This window comes from Parasteatoda tepidariorum, chromosome 3, assembly GCF_982258835.1.
Source record: "Parasteatoda tepidariorum strain Cologne lab strain chromosome 3, Ptep-v5.0, whole genome shotgun sequence".
In the NCBI taxonomy this organism is placed as follows: domain Eukaryota; kingdom Metazoa; phylum Arthropoda; class Arachnida; order Araneae; family Theridiidae; genus Parasteatoda; species Parasteatoda tepidariorum.
Genome location: NC_141757.1, coordinates 15,940,520 through 15,953,781, shown reverse-complemented (window position 1 = coordinate 15,953,781; position 13,262 = coordinate 15,940,520). Strand labels below are relative to the sequence as shown.

At 26.8% G+C, this 13,262-nt stretch overlaps 1 protein-coding gene across 3 annotated transcripts in view; it reads right to left on the bottom strand.

The window, feature by feature from the left end:
* LOC107450135 (cell adhesion molecule Dscam1-like) overlaps nucleotides 1-13,262 on the bottom strand; it is a 446,044-nt gene that overhangs the window by 240,137 nt on the left and 192,645 nt on the right. The window lies entirely within an intron of this gene.

Sequence of the window (13,262 nt, the reverse complement as noted above, 5' to 3'; positions counted from 1 at the left end):
GAATTCATTCATTCTCATTCTGGAACAATTTGTCATAGATTCCCACCCAGTCACGACAGTTTTCTCAGTTTCAGTTTCAAAAATAAGATACAAAATCTTCTTCCAGGCGAACAAAAACTGAATAATAAATAAGTTTACTTCCATCCAACCGTCACAAATCACAAAATAAACTAAAAAAAATATTTTACATGCGTTTTTTTAGCCACGAGTCAGAATTTGCAAACGTAATCTAAGATAACTGAAAAAACGAAAGGATATTTGTTTATCCATCTATGACAGCTGACATTGTTACTGTATACTAAGATATATAGTTTTAACTTCAGGTTATGCCCCTTTATAGTTCTGTATATATATATATATATATATATATATATATATATATATATATATATATATATATATATATATATATATATATATATATACCGCAAGAATTGATTGAAAACTTTGAATCGGAACTCAACCAAGTGTGTTCTGTAACGTCTTCATCTAAAATCAACTTTTTCGAAGAAAAATCCTGAGATGAGAGGTTTAGTTTCCGCCTCAACAATTGGTTCAAAACTTATAGGGACCATACAAAAATATATGGTTCCCGATTTCTCCCGAACGGCTAAATTACCACCAGAAATAGATTTTTTTAAAAATTATTTTTCTGAAAAGTTGTTACAGGATACAGCTAGACAAATATTTTTTGTTTGAATGATTTCTTAGAGCAGTATTTTTACTTGAATCTTTCATTTTCTTTCGTTTTTTTTTATTGTTGATTTTTTTTCTTTTTTTCTATTACTTTTACTTTAAGGGATAGGTAGTATATGTTGACACTGAGCTTTAGCGTTTTTGTCAATCGAATGAAAAGGTTTCGTTGGATAAAGACAAAAGATTTGAAAGCTTTATTCGGAGAAACGTAAATTTATTTTTTCCTTGAGTGAAAATAGGAAGAGTTGTTTTAAAGGGAGTATTCTTCTTTTGAAGTTATTGAAATGAAAATAATCTTAATTTAAAACAATTTTTAATGAATGAATTATAAATTTATAAAATCTTACGTTTAAATACAGAGCATCAAATATTAACAACTAAAGCAATCTTTTCGGATACATTTTATTGACAAAATGCACTAAAATAAATGTATGAAAAGCAGCATAAAAATGACATTCAATTTATTTCTAAACTTATTTATAAATTTTTAAATTGAACTGGAGATGAAATGAAAGATTTTGTTCATAAAACTAAGCAAAAGTATTTTTTTTTAAAATTTCATAAATATTTTACTTTCTTTAAAAATTAAATTATCTTAAGGAAATGAAATAAAATGACATGCATACATTAAAACGGAATTTTCACTCTTAGTTTTCTATCCAAGGCAAGGAAATCAGTCTTTACATGTTTATTTACACTTGGAAATAATAAACTGTATACACTTATTTACCTTTCTTCAAAATCATTAATTCAAATAAATTATTTATAGTTTAATCTACATGCTAAAATAAGTAATTTATACTGAAATTCATAAATTGAAATCGAATATATAACCTGATATTCATAAATTCAAACCATTCATCTGCACTGAAATTCATGAAGTCGAATAAAATATTTACACTTTTCGAATTTTCATTCTAAAATTATGGTAAAACAACCGACAGCAGCCTGTCCATCCAATTAAAGTTTACGATTAAGAATATATTTTACCTATATAGTCTTGAAACCGTTTAAAGCTAATATGGTTATAAAATCATGAATTCAAAACTATACGGTTTTTTAACCATTTACAACTAGCTTGGTATTAAAACAGTAAAAAGGAAATTTTACTTGACATTGAATCAAGGCGTTTCGTTAGGTAACGGGTATTGGAGAGTTTAAGATTCTGGAAAGTCTTTATGTGCTGAAGGGAGTGGAAAAAAATATTAAATAAAAATGGTTTGAACGCTGCTCTCTAGGCTATAATTTGTACCCAGCTTCATGGAACTAATTGGTTTCATCAAATAGACTTAATTGGTGCGATAAAAGTTTGGTTATTTAACCGGATTAGGTGAAACCAGTTAAACTCCTTGTCCTTTTATGTTTTTACAATTTATAAGTAATTATTCAAAGTAATCATTCATTGAAAAAGTAATTATTTAATGAAGTGAAAAAAGGTTACGTACTTACAATTGCAGTTAATAAGAAGCATATTTACAAATGAGTTATTAATTATAACAACTGTTCTTACTTTTACATAATAGGTTACCATCAATTATTTAAAATTTTGTGAAATCTGTATGTTATTCATTAAGTTAAAGAGATATTTATTAACTATCGTATGTAATAATTTGGACCTTAATTATTTACAATCATTATTAATAATAAGGAATTAACAAAAGAGGCATTGATTATAGTAACTATTGTTTTGTGAAAGCAAATCATACGCAATGAAACGTTACACTGATACTAACAATAGTATCAATAAAGTAAAATCAATTACTCAAAATTTTCTGAAATCTTATTATGACATTCATTTGTTTAAGAGTAATTTAAAAAAAAGTTTAACTATATTTGAATTAATTTAATTATCTTACTCTGTATATTTAAAGTTTTGTAATAAATAGTTAAATGCTTCTAGCTTGAATCAGTTTTAATGCAACTTTAATATCCTGAATTTTTAAAACAATGCATTTCAATTTCTCAATTCAACTAAATCAAGTTATCTTTCATAAGTTAATAACTTGTAATAGTAAGTCCTCCATTATTTATAATCTTAATTATTTACAATCGTATTTAATAAGAAGCAATTAAGAAAAAAAATGTTAGTTATAATAACTATTCTTTTGCGAAAGCAAATCAAACGCAATGGAACGTTGAACTAATACTCTCAATAGTATTATCAATTACACAAAATTTTGTGAAACTATTATAGGTAGTCAATTGCTGAAGAGATACTTTGACTAACAACTTTAATTATGTTTGAAACAATTTAGTTACCTTACTCTGTACATTTGAAGCTTTGTAATAATTTAGTTAACGCTTCTAGCTTGAATCAGTTTTAATGCAATTCTAATATCATTAATTTTTAAAACAATATACTTCAATTTCTCAATTAAATCAAGTTACGTTTGATAAGAGTTAAGTTAATAACTTGCTTTATCAGATTATTTGAAGGAGGAATGTCCCATTTAAAATTTCGACGTGTAGTTTTCAAGAAACTCCCCGATGTTTGATTTCTCAAATACTTTAACAGCCTGTTTGATTTCTCAAATACTTTAACAGCCTGTTTGATTTTCAATATCACATAGTCAATTGCTGAAGAGATACTTTGACAAACAAGTTTTATTATGTTTGAAACAATTTAGTTACCTTACTCTATACATTTAAAGTTTTGCAATAAATTAGTTAACGCCTCTAGCTTGAATCAGTTTTAATGTAATTCTAATATCATTAATTTTTAAAACAATATACTTCAATTTCTCAATTAAATCAAGTTACGTTTGATAAGAGTTAAGTTAATAACTTGCTTTATCAGATTATTAGAAGGAAGAATGTCCCATTTAAAATTTCGACGTGTAGTTTTCAAGAAACTCCCCGATGTTTGATTTCTCAAATACTTTAACAGCCTGTTTGATTATCAATATCACATAGTCAATTGCTGAAGAGATACTTTGACAAACAAGTTTTATTATGTTTGAAACAATTTAGTTACCTTACTCTATACATTTAAAGTTTTGCAATAAATTAGTTAACGCCTCTAGCTTGAATCAGTTTTAATGTAATTCTAATATCATTAATTTTTAAAACAATATACTTCAATTTCTCAATTAAATCAAGTTACGTTTGATAAGAGTTAAGTTAATAACTTGCTTTATCAGATTATTAGAAGGAAGAATGTCCCATTTAAAATTTCGACGTGTAGTTTTCAAGAAACTCCCCGATGTTTGATTTCTCAAATACTTTAACAGCCCGTTTGATTTTCAATATCAGATGGCCTTTCAAAATTGAATTCATATAATTAGAAATGGTATTTGTATATCTAGAACAAGAATAAGAAGTCGACTCATTTCAATATACAAACTTCGAATTCAGTTTGGCGTTGGCCGTTGATTCCATGGTTTAATCAATCGTACTATTTCCAAAGTCTGCAGACAGAATAATTTTGAATAATTGAATGATAATAAACCCGGCTAGATATTTGATGAAATAAAATTTTTCCGTCATACCAGCATTCAAAATGAGTTTTCAGGTTTCGACTCGCGGAATTAATTGCCCGGAATGTTCTCAATACATTAAGGAATCGATCAAAACTTCTGACTTAACTTTCGAAGCTCGACTTAATGAAACAGAGGTAAGACTAATTATATGAGAGGGGAAATGTGACACTTTATGAGAAACGGTACTTTGTCACAAGTTGCTTACATGAAACAAGTCAACTGAAATACTTCTTTTTTTAAAAAATGATGTGTGTTATTACATACTTATATTTTCCCTACAAACAAATTACGATTATTATTTATGTTAATTCCATAAAATTTTTGAATATATTTCTGAATCTTGATTTAATGAAACAGAAGTAAGACGAGTTAAATGAAGGGAAAGTTATCACTCTCTTGTGAGAATTTTAAAGCTTTCAATTATTTTATTTAATTTTAATTCATTCACAAAATATAACTATAATAATTTATCTTCAGTATTTCCAACTAATAATGACCCTATTCCTGATTAATAACTGTGTTTGAAGTAAATTTTACCCGTTACGTGTTTGAAGTCAATTTGTGACACTTTATGAGAAACGGTACTTTGTCACAAGTTTCTTACATGAAAAAGTCATCTGAAATACTAATTTTTTTTAAAAATTATGTTTGTTATTACATGCTTATATTTTCACTACGAACATATTATGATTAATAATGTTAATTCCATTAAATTATTGAATAAATTTGTGAATCTTGATTTAATGAAACAGAAGTAAAACTAGTTAAATGAAGGGAAAGTTATCACTTCCTTGTGAGACTTTTAAAGCTTCCAATTATTTTATTTGATTTTAATTCATTCACAAAATATAACTATAATAATTTATCTTCAGTATTTCCAACTATAAATGACACTATTCCTGATTGATGATTGTGTTTGAAGTCAATTTTACACGTTACGTGTTTGAAGTCAATTTGTGACACTTTATGAGAAACGGTACTTTGTCACAAGTTGCTTACATGAGACAAGTAAACTGAAATACTCTTTTTTTTAAAAAAAATAATGTGTGTTATTACATGTTTATATTTTCACTACGAACAAATTATGAGTATTATTTATGTTAATTCTATCAAATTTTTGAATATATTTCTGAATCTTGATTTAATAAAACAGAAGTAAGTATTTATGTTAATACCATCAAATTTTTGAATATATTTCTGAATATTGATTTAATGAAACAGAAATGAGATGAGTTAAATGAAGGGAAAGTTATCCCTTTCTTGTGAGACTTTTAAAGCTCCCAATTATTTAATTTTATTTTAATTCATTCACAAAATATAACTGTAAGAATTTATCTTCAGTATTTCCAACTACAAATGACACTATTCCTGATTAATAACTGTGTTTGAAGTCAATTTTACACATTACGTGTTTAAAGTCAATTTGTGACACTTTATGAGAAACGGTACTTTGTCTCATGTTGCTTACATGAAAAAAATCGACTGAAATACTAATTTTTTTAAAAAATGATGTGTGTTATTACATACTTATATTTTCCCTACAAACAAATTACGATTATTATTTATGTTAATTCCATAAAATTTTTGAATATATTTCTGAATCTTGATTTAATGAAACAGAAGTAAGACAAATTAAATGAAGTGAAAGTTATCACTTCCTTGTGAAACTTTTAAAGCTTTCAATTATTTTTTTTTTATTTTAATTCAATCATAAAATATAACTATAAGAATTTATCTTCAGTATTTCCAACGAAAAATCACACCATTCCTGATTGATGACTGTGTTTGAAGTCAATTTGTGACACTTTATGAGAAACGGAACTATGTCACAACTTGCTTACATGAGACAATTCAATTGAAATACTCTTTTTTAAAAAAATGATTTGTGTTATTACATGCACACTACGATCAAATTACGTCATCAGCGTATTTATGTTAGTTCCATCAAATTTTTTAATAATTGATTTAATGAAACAGAAATAAGTCGAGTTGAATGAAGGGAAAGTTATCACTTTCTTGTGAGACTTTTCAAGCTTCCAATTATGACTGTAATCCGTATTATTAATTGTGCTCCTAAAATTGATTTTAATTCATTCGCAAAATATAGTTACAACAATTTATCTTTAGTATTTCCTACAAAACATGACCCTGTTCCTGATTAATGACTGTGTTTGAAATCAGTTTTAATCCAGAAAAACTTATTAATATTTATTTCCTATTCTTTCCATTATGACCTTAACCTATGATCTGTCTAGTATAGAGGATATTTCACGTCACTACTGTGTTCGGTGCAAGCCGGATGCGGAACTCGTATCGACCAGCTATTGCCGGGATTCGAACCCAGTTCGAGTCATTGGAAGGCGAATTCTCTATCCTCTGAGCCATCGAGGTTTTATTTCATTGATTGTTCCTCTACCAAATTCTACCACAACAGTCGAATTAAATTGAAAGTATGGTTTAAATGAAGAAGGTCCAAAAAGGACATGCTGCTCTGAACAAACGGTTTTACAAACAAAAGAAGGCAATATATTTCGACAGAGAAAACAAATAGCAGATTAAAATACCACAAAAGTAAGGCAGTATTTGTAATTCAGATAATTATATTTATCATAATTATATCTGTAAAGGGCCGCGCAATTTTCCAATCCAGCATCTTTTTACAACCCGCTCTCCTATTTCACATTTTTTTAAATATAGAAAAACATGATTTTTATCTTTTAAAAAAAATAAAAGCTTGAGAAACTTTAAAAGAAATGAAAGCTTGCATTATAATTACGACCAACTACAGCCAAGAGGAACTACTCCAACGCAGAGAGTGAGTTTTTAAAGGAATGTAATGTTGTTAATGTCGCTAAAGTATTTGATTGTTGGATTGCAAATGAGCTAGTGGACCAAATATCTGGTATGTTAGGCCTGCAACCATGGGATGCAGTTTGGGGAACCTAATTTTTTCTACATAAAATACACGCATTAGTTTAAAATATCCCGAAATTAAGAATAAGTATTATCAATCTGAAATGAGTTGACTGTTCACTGTTAACTTTTTTACATAGACGTCAAACGTCGTTCATTGTTATTTTTTAAATAGTTTATAGTTATGATTTAAAGTTATCAATGAATAATGTTAAGTTTTATAATCGGTGTTTCTTATATTGTAATATTAGGTTGAATCAGAATTCAAGAATTACAAAATTATTTAAAAATGCCACAACTTCATGCCTTTTTAATTAAAAAAAATTAAATTAAAACATACATATTTATATATTATTATTATGTTTTATAAATTCATGCCGATTGTTTCATCTGCAATAGCTTCCCGAAATCTACATTTTAATCAATCCAAGTTTACATTTTTACTTCTCTGATTACAAGGTTCAACTAGAAATTTTGTAAATAATAATAATTTATTCATACTCATCTAAGTAAACACAACAGTTAAGTTTTTCTTATCTGATAATTTCGATTCAGAAATTTTCTTATTTGATTTCATTTCTGATATTTTTTTTTAATTAATATTTAATTTTTCAATTTCAGAATTAATTGTTTTCAATTTCATAATATTTTTTTATTTTATAATAACTTTTTTAGAATACTTGAAACAATTTTTAATTAACTTATTTTAACTATAACAAACAACTAAACCGAACTTTAACTATGACAAACGTTTTATTTCATTATCAAATGTCAAATTAGAGATAAATATAATTAATGAAATTTTGTATTTAATGAATTTTTAAACTTTATGTTAGATTAAATGTTCGTAAAAAGAACAAATTTAATATTTTTAAATATGTTTTTCACCAATCCTTAAATCTCTAAAAGATTCATGGATATTATTGTTTTTATTTAAAAAAACTGCTATATATTTGTTTCAAGCCAGACATGTCATATTAAATAATATAGTTTATGAAGCTAGACAATTTCTTCGACGAACAAAAATAAAAACTAGAAAATAAAACTTCATTTCAAATCGTTAGACAAATAGTTTAGCGAAGGGGAAAAAAACAATATTTTCTAGCAATGCTTTTATGGAACAAATCTATTTTTGTCACATATTTTTATTTTTTTTAAAAATATTTTCTTAAATTTAATTTATAGTATTTATACGTCTTCACTATGAAACTAATGCTCTGGCCTAACACTTAGGTTTATAACAAAATCATTCAATTTATTTTTCTTTATTAATCAATTTTTTTGGTTAAAAAAGATGCTAGAATTTTTATATAATTTTAAACTTCTTCATAAAGTAGGCTAATGAATAAACAAGCATAAATATGACTCGTTTTCCAAAAAAACAGTGTTTAAAAAATTCCCACAATAATTACTGTTATTAATGAATAAAAAATTACCAGCTTAAGCCATTCATTTTTTGCATCGAATTAAACAGTTTTCTTATTGTAAACTTAATAAGAAAACATAATCGAATGATCACAACACAATAACAATCACAAAAAGAAACACAATAAGAAAGTTTTGAAAATAGAAGGTTAGACCAACATTAAGAATTTTTTTTTCAGAATTTAATGCATTTAAACTATTCTTGACTAACAGGACAAATATAAAGGAAAAACAATTAATAATTTCCCGAATTCTCTAAGAACTAATAAATGACTCTATCCTTTCTTCAAAACGTAAGTATTTAATACTTTTTATTTGGATTATTGCTTGATTTTTTTATCACTAATATCGATTATAAAGTTCTAAAATAAAATTTCAAATAGACTAAATATCATGGACAAAATATTTTACAGCTCAATATTTTTCAATTTTGTTCTCAAATTTTTTGATTGAGGATTTTATATTCCTTGAATACTTTTATATCGTCTTTCGTTCACTGTTGGAGTTTGTTTAGACAACAAACCTTTTAGATTTTACAAACATTCCAATTTTTTACAATAAGAATGATCAAGTTTTAAAAAAGTATTATGAAAATTATGTCCAAAAATAATTTGTCTTTCCTCATACAGGAGACATTTTACCAAAAAAGGAATTTTTACTTGAAATTCTGCCTCCTATATAATTGTTAGCACAAAACTTTATAATGCAATCGCTTTATAACGCGATATTTTGATCGCACTGTATAGGGTTAGCAAAATTAAATAGTTGAATTAAAGTAATTTAGGGCTTTACGAAATAGCAGAGACTTAACCTCCATATTTATATTAAATCTAAAAAAAATTATTCTCAATCTTTTTTTTTATTGACGAATATCTGTTGACGGACCCTTTTGCTACGCATCAAAAATTCGTTGAGCACATTATTTTTACATATTATTTACGTCAACAGTACGCCAAAATGTTCGCAAGTTGAAACGTCAAATTATAGAAAAAAGGAGTTTTCCAAAAAACGGAAAATTTAGGTAAAATTTTACGTAAAGAAATTCGTATATTTTAAGAATATTTTACCAACCACTTTTTACAAAGTAAAATTGAGTACGTTATTTCTACATATTATTTACGTCAACAGTACGTCAAAATGTTCGCAAGTTGAAACGTCAAATTATAGAAAAAAGGAGTTTTCCAAAAAACGGAAAATTTAGATAAGCTTTTACGTAAAGAAATTCGTATATTTTGAGAATATTTTACCAACCACTTTTTACTGAGTAAAATTGAGCACATTATTTTTACATATTATTTACGTCAAGAGTACGTCAAAATGTTCGCAAGTTGAAACGTCAAATTATAGAAAAAAGGAGTTTTCCAAAAAACGAAAAATTTAGGTAAAATTTTACGTAAAGAAATTCGTATATTTTAAGAATATTTTACCAACCACTTTTTACTGAGTAAAATTGAGTACGTTATTTTTACATATTATTTACGTCAACAGTACGTCAAAATGTTCGCAAGTTGAAACGTCAAATTATAGAAAAAAGGAGTTTTCCAAAAAACGGAAAATTTAGATAAGCTTTTACGTAAAGAAATTCGTATATTTTAAGAATATTTTACCAACCACTTTTTACTAAGTAAAGTTGAGTACGTTATTTTTACATATTATTTACGTCAACAGTACGTTAAAATGTACGTAAGTTTAAACGTCAAACTAGAGAAAAATACAGATAATATCCACACACACAAAAAAAAAAAAAAAATTACGTGAATAAATTCAAACCGAAATTAAAACGGTAAATTTTCTTCGTCAATAATGAGTAAAATACCCAATCATTTTTACTAAATCTAAATGGTAACTATTTGTTCGTTAAGCATTCGTAAAATATACGAAAGCAAGGGTAGTTGGTAAAATCCATTCAGCTAATATTGCAAAAACATACCAAAGCTTTTTTAAAAAATATATTTATGGTAATATCATTCCATCAATATTATGTAAAATATACGCATAAAGTTTATTGACTTTACCTATTTGCCAAAAATTTATGTTTAATTTACGTATCATACTACATTGGTAAGTGTTTAAACATAGCGTATATGCAGCAACAAGAACTATTGGCGGTGCAAAAAATGGAGAAAGATTAGAATCAGCTTAATTACAGATTGCACGGAGAAGATAATTCTGGTAAAATTACCGAGCTGTATGGTAATGAAATCCCGATAAAAAAATAATAATTCTGGTTAATAAAACCAAAATATACGGTATTTAAACCTTTCATTTGGTAATTTTTCCTGTCATATGGTAATGGTTTAATAAAAATTCTGATTTTCAAGATTATAGTTCTTATTATCGCTCATTTAGTAAAAAAATACAAATTTATTTCTCTTTTAACTGCAGGAACTGAACTTATCGTTCTTTGCCATGCAAGGTGCTGAAAGTGTTGCTCATTTTGCGTTGCCTGGTGAGTACCTAGTGACCAATCACGAAGGCGATCACAAATACCCGTTCATATTCACAGATACCGTAGGCCATATTCACACATCACACACAACAGAGGACACAACTCACAGAGAGAAATATCCATGCCCGGAGCGGGATTCGAACCCGCAGCTATAGGCTTCGCAGTCAGGCACGCTAAACAAATACAAAACTGAAAAGTAAATTAAAACGAATAAATGGTTTTTATGCTCCACAGCATGAAAAATCATCAAATTGTAAAACATATTATAAAACAATATTCTATTATTAATTTTACCAAAGTCATGACCAAAACGCTTTGGTAAAAATTACCGTGCTTTTAGTGCTAATCAGAAACATGATAAATTTTAACACATTATGGTAGTTTTGACCATTCTTTTTTTTATCTGTGCGGTTAATTATTTGTGCTGAAACTTTATAGTTCGTTTCCGCAACGCGACATAATCGCTTAGCCGGATGGAATTCTAACGCATGCTTTATTATCATGAATTATCTACAATATCAAATGTGCGTTAAAAAGAAAAATATTATTTTATATCTTATTGAAAATGACATTAGTAAGTAATTTAAGTTATGAGAAATTAAAGAAAAAGTCACAAAGAACAAACTTTCAAGTTTTATTGAAGATAAATCAGTTAACAGTTACAATAATTTGATATAAAACAAGATTATAAATCTGTCTTCTTTTCGGAAAATAGTGCAAAATATTTTAAAACTCCGACTTATTCAATAAGATTTATTTTTTGGCATACTAGAGAAACTGTAAAGTTATTTTCCCTGCTTGAAAGAAAGTGTTTGCCTAAAATAGCCTAGACTTGATCCCAATCAAGAATTTATGATCCACTTAAAGAAAATCCACGGATAAAGAACATAGAATTTTAAGATTTCTTTTATCTTTTTTTAGGAAAAAAAAATATTGAAAAATGTCTGTCTTTTCATTTAGAAGAAAAAAAAGATTTCTTCATATCTCGTTTAGACAAGGAAAGAAAAGAAATTCTAAAGAACTTTGGCAGATGCAGGTATTTTTCTTTAAGTTCTGGTTCACGATATAGTTACGCAATACGTACGATTTATGTTCGGACTATTGCCATTGAGTTTTAATATTTTTCTTAAAATGTATTATTTCAGAGAAGATAATGACATTGAAGATAAAAAGATTTTGACGAACTTAAAATGAAATGATTTGAAAGTGTTTAATTACTCAAAAATAAATATTTGAATGAATTACTTAACTCCATATTTTTTTCATATTTAAATCATACATTACCAGACATTCACAAATTAATTTCTATTCGCAGTTTTTTTTGTTTTTTTTTTTGTTTTTTTTGTTTCCTTACCAAAGACTGGCTTATAGCTCGCATCGAAGAAAATGAAATAAAACTTAACTCGCTAGTTGATGAGAATCTTTAGAGAAGTTTCATGGATATTAAATTAAATTTAATTAAACATTTTTTATAAACTTTAAGGTTTAATATGTCGGTACTCTTTCGTAAACTAGAAAAAATTTTTGGAAACAACTTTATTTCGCTTTTCGAGCAAAATTTTTCGACTGACGTTACGAATAACGGTATTTCCGATCAGCGATCACCGAATGACCATTTTGAAGAATATAGGTGGCAAATATATAGTGGCCTAGCATCAGAGTTTTAATTTTATTTCGTCTACAATAATCGCTGGGAATAGGTGCTTTAATAAAGGAAATATAATTGGATATATTGGAATCAAAATCTTATTAAGATCATTCTAATTCGTTATTCACTGATATAATATTGGATCTATAATACTGGAGTTTTAACTGAGAATAAAAAGATTATATGAGAGATTTAAAATAATATACTGTTTTCTTTAAGCTTGCCTACAGAACGTTATCAAAGCCGGGAGACGTTCTATAAGCAGACAAAAAATTTAATGAACGAAAAGTCAAAAATATTTTTTAAATGAAATGGAATTTCTCAGAAGTGACGACTAACAGCATCCTCTGGATTGCTGGTTTTTACCAAGAAAAAAACTAAAATTTCGATAATATTTAACTAATTTTTACTAACTTTATCGGTAATATTTTATTAATTAAAATATTTTACTATTTTCTTTAAGATTGCATACAGAACGTTACCAACCCTGGGTAATCCTCTATACGCAGATAAAAAATGTTAATGAACAAAGAGACAAAAAATGTTAATGAAATGGAATTTCTCAGAAGCGACAACTAACAGCATCCTCGGTTATTGCCGGTTTTTACGGGGAAAAACTAAGCTTTCGATAAAAATTGAAAACCTTTCATTA